Source organism: Neopelma chrysocephalum, unplaced genomic scaffold, assembly GCF_003984885.1.
Source record: "Neopelma chrysocephalum unplaced genomic scaffold, ASM398488v2 Primary Assembly neopelma1_147, whole genome shotgun sequence".
Lineage (NCBI taxonomy): Eukaryota > Metazoa > Chordata > Aves > Passeriformes > Pipridae > Neopelma > Neopelma chrysocephalum.
The window spans coordinates 7,520,310-7,525,026 of NW_020897809.1; the positions used below are offsets into that span (position 1 = coordinate 7,520,310).

Below are 4,717 nucleotides of genomic sequence, written 5' to 3' on the forward strand. Positions count from 1 at the left end.
TTGCCAGCTCGAGTAAGTGGCAGATACCTCTCTATGGGAGAAGAAATAAGTCTTTTGTTAGACGTCAATTTGCTTTTCCTTTGGGCTCAAATTTTGAAACACTTTATTTTTTTCCTCTGTATTGTTTTGGGAAGGTTTTCATAATGTGGAGTCTTCATGCATCCAAACATGTGCTGCTCCTGCCCCTGCCAACCTTCTGTGCTTTGGTGTGGAGGCACGTCAACTCTATCTCTGTATGAACACAGAGCCTTCCTGAGGTCCATGGTGTTGAATGTCCATTTTCATAACCCTAGACCTCCTCCTGTCTGCCTGACACTGTTTACTCTGTGCAGGGTAGAGTCTACAGTTGATGTGTGAAGTTTAAAAGATTCTCTTTCCAGAACTAAAATATCATTCTGTGACCATTAATTAAGGAAAAGAGAAACCAGGCTGAACTCATCAGTATCCTTTGGGTATCTGTCAACAAGCAAAGGAATGTCCCAAGACAATTTTGCACATAAAATGGAAAATGTGGGAAGGTATAATACAGAGGTACTTACCCTCTGTGGACACAAGCCATCAGCAGTAGCTCAACACTGACCTAGTATTGTACCTACTTAATAAAGTAAACCCAGTGTCAGGAATCAGTGCGTGGTCTCAACCAGCAGCAGGTGCTGCAGGTTCGGCTCTTGCTGGTTAAAATATGTTTTTGCTGTAGTCCACCTCTGTGGTATCATCACAGCTTCTTGGTTCACTGAAATCACATCTGGCTCTGAATTTAAATACAAGAGCTGAGTACGTGAGGCAACAGCAAATCTACCTGGCACATTTCACCTGTGGTTTTGGGATGCTAGAGGTAACAGAATATACGCTGATGACATGGAAGAGCTGACACGAAAGCAGACGGAATTAATCCACAGATCTTTAATTAGGAACACTATGGAAAAAATGAAGGTAGAACAAAAGCTTTCAAATTTCCAGTGAGGAGCTGAGAATAAAACTGAGCTTCTTCAGTTCAGACACAAATCTCCTCAGGCTTGATTGCTCTGGGAGTGGTCATCACAAAGGCAGATCTAGGAAATAGAACAAACAAGAATGAAGTTCAAAACAGCAGCATATGACCACTCTTTGCAAAACAGGAGTCATAAAAAAGTCAAAGGAACTATTAACACTTCACCCTTCTATTGCACCTCCCTTTGGAGGACTTCAATGCTCTTCACCAAAGACACGTGTCAGATTGTGATGCTTTTACTCATGCACATGGCTATCTATGTGACCTCATTTGATTTTATGGTTCAAAGCAGTATCTGAACTACAAAGGGATCAGACTCCTGCCCTAGCTGATGCCATGTCAGTCAATTTAGGATTGTTTTTTACTGTGAAAACATTGAGTCAACAATTACTGACACTTTCTCTTGCCACTAGTCTTGATATTCAGAGTCCAGTGTAACATCATTAAAAAACCAGAAATCTGAAGATGAATATACTAGTCAAGGAAAAACAGAGATCTACCTGCTCTAGCACTCTCTCAGTGGTTGATACACTGCATATGCAACATTACTTACTGCATTAAAGGGTACGAAGATCTCTGGCCTGCTCTTACACTTGGTCTTTCAGATTCAGATGAGGGATCATCTTAGCTTTTCCTTGCAGTCATGTGAAAGGTGCCTGAAGACAGGTCCACTGAGGTGTGGGTAAGCTGAATCAGGAGCCTGTTCTGTGCTGCCCTTCACCCTTTCTGAAAGAAAGGTCAACCCACAATGGCAATTCCACGGTGAGTAAAGTGGTGATCACTAGATCATCACAGCATGGCATACTCCTATTGTTGTTATGATCATCCTAATAAAGAAATCTTCACAAGGCTTCTCTTGGGTGTAGCTGTCATTAATAAGCATTTCCTCTTGCAATTTATTTCAGTTTAGTTAAATGATAATTCCACTAAGAAACAGTGTCCATAAAGCAATGGTATGTATGATATGATGCTGCAGATGATTAACATTTAAAAGAACTAAAACCATCTTAAATGCTTTTAGGGACATTTCACAGTAGTTAGAAATGAAATTAGATTAGATGGATTCGATTAGAATAATTTTTTCTGGCCTATACTATCGGGGATTTCTAGGAGCTTGAAATCACATTGTGAATCCATTCTTTGAAGTAGAAAGAAATGGAGTAGAATTTCCTAGAGATTTTCTGCTGTTTCTTTAATTCCCAGGTGCAAATTGTGTTAATTCTTCCCCTTTTAGCTCCCTCCTCTGAATTTTAAGTGAGTGTTTAGAGAAAGTCCTCCTGAGCTCTGGCCAGGGCTTATTGAGGTAGGGACTGCCTGTGTGTCCCCTGCCTTTACATCACCTTCACAGCCCAAGACTGGGGCTTCTCTACTCTGCCATGATCCAATCAACATCTCTGAATATTCATTAGAATCTTTCTGACTTTGTGTCATGTTCAAGTGTTGAAATGCCCACTAATACCAGAGATGCTTCAGTGTGGGAATCAGATCCAGTCAGACACTGTACCTTCATGTTTCATCCAGTAGCCCACACTTTGAGTCAAGGCAAGCAACTGAAATGCTGATCAAGGGGAATGGAGTCCTCTTATTTATCTGTGGCACAGATAAACTCAAACCATAGCTGCTCAAGAAGATGAGAAAGAAAGCTTTGAAGCACCAGTGCAGCCCTGGGAGCTGTTTCACAGCAAATATCTTCATTGTAGTGTTTCTCTTTACTCAAGTATTTCCGTTTCTTGGTGGTTCTCATTGATGGTGTTTTAGCTTACAGAGGTCCTTCAGAATGGTCAAGATCTTCCCTTCCCCTGTACAATTGCTCAACGTGGTCACAATTTTGAGACAAGCTGTGTTAGTCAAGGGCAGAACTTGGACTGTCATGCCTCAATTTTGCATTTGCAACTTTTCTGCAAGCATATTTTTTGGTTTAACTCTCAGGTCAGATATCTAGCTGATATATGTAGAAATAATCTTCTGTGGACACAACTCAAATGAATCTGAGTGTCCAATGAGAGAATTATTGTTTGCAACTGATTGCACTTAGAGTTGCAACACAGGGGAGAGTGGTTTTCTGCTTTTTTCCCCCCTTGTCGCCTTTGGAAATTTCACAACCTACAGTTAGCCAGACTCTGAGTCTGAGCTGAGGATCTTGCAACACTGGTTTATCAATGCCACTGAAAAACAAATCTGTACAGCGTCATAACTTTCATTGATCCACCAGGCTGGATCCAAGCTGATAGCAGATCCGATGCGATCTCAGGCAAAGAAAAAAAATAAAATCAGATCTGTTGATTCAGACTGACGTGGAATTGCAGCCTGGCAGCACATAAGCCTTCTGGTTAGCAAACAGGCTGCATGGCCCAAAACTTCATTCAGGACAAACTCTGACACAGTGTAGTAAGGCAGACATGTTCCCATCACAAACAGAAAGATTCTAGTCTCCTGGGACCTGTGGGGCACAGCCAGAGGAGGCACTACGGACTTTCTATAGTGCAGGGTCTTTGAAAGCTACAGCCCAGGGCCAGAGACCCAGATGCTCCTCACGCAGATAACCTCATATAATCACTGTGCACTAGTCTTGCTGATGAGCTTTATAAATGCTCTCATTGATGCTCTTGGCATATATGACCTGGTTGGTTTTGTTTGTATTTTTCTCTCTATTTATTTTCTGCTACTACATTAATGTAGTCCTCCCTACACTCACTGTTGCCTGGATCTGTCCCATGATCTTGTTAATGATGTCACAAGCAGGGTTATGACCACTTGTGACAGCACATGCAAAAATAACCCTTCAGGAGATAAGGAAGCCACTGGAAGGACTGACATACCAGGAGGCAGGAATTCCACTTCTGTGAGAAATGTCCCATGTCAATAAAACATTAAAGAGGGGGAAAAGTACATGGAGTGTAAGGAACTCTGCATCAAGCATTGCATTTTCCTTTAAATCTCATTCCAGGCTCAACAGAGAGACAAAGGATCAGGGACTTCACGTTGTTTCATCTCCTTTGTTCTGTATTCTTGAAGGGAACAAGTGAAACCATGAGGACTGACCTTTCCTAGAACCTCTTCCGCTTTTCCTGGAAATCAGTCTTCAGTCACATGATAGGGTTTTACTGCTCTTTAGGAATTCCAGATCCTGAATGAGGCAGACTGTAAACAAGGAAACCTGACACCTCAAGGACAGAAGGAGAGAACAAGATGTCCATAGACACACTGGAGTGTTTTCAAGCATTGCAAGTGTTCTGTGATTCGTTTATAAATGTACCTGTCTCTGAGTGTACACACACATCTATACACAGTCCTACAGAGTACATACTATCATTTTTTCTCCCACATCTCTGAAAGCAGAAAGAGACAGTCATAAACAAAGTGGTATTCTTCAGGACAGGCACTGCTCTTTCAGCCCAGTCCCTATCACAGCCCTCCCCTTGTGTCTGCAGCTCTGTGGTTTCAAACCCAGCTGTTTTCTAGGATAAGGCAGGGATTGCAGGGCCTTGTCTGTGGGTGCAAGCAGGTACATGAGCACCCACAAGCTGTCACTCACTAATGGCCTCTTTTGGCTAGTTAGTTATTAAAAACCAGTCTGGCTTTTAAGGACCATAGCTGACTTTGTGGCTGCTGGAAACAAGACATGGAGGGGGTGCTGAAGGGCAAACAGATGATTTTTTTTGGCAAATAAGAAGCATGATTTAAAAAAAGAGATGGGACAGACTCTTCAAAAAGTACAAGGAGAAA

The 4,717-nt window shown here is 42.0% G+C and overlaps 1 long non-coding RNA gene across 1 annotated transcript; it reads right to left on the reverse strand.

The window, feature by feature from the left end:
- Nucleotides 1–879: 879 nt before the first annotated feature.
- LOC113976137 lies at nt 880–4,517 on the reverse strand. Its single transcript, XR_003537012.1, has 2 exons — nt 4,034–4,517; nt 880–1,052 (listed from the first exon to the last, which is right to left on the reverse strand). It is a non-coding gene; the product is annotated as an uncharacterized LOC113976137 (long non-coding RNA).
- Nucleotides 4,518–4,717: the final 200 nt, after the last annotated feature.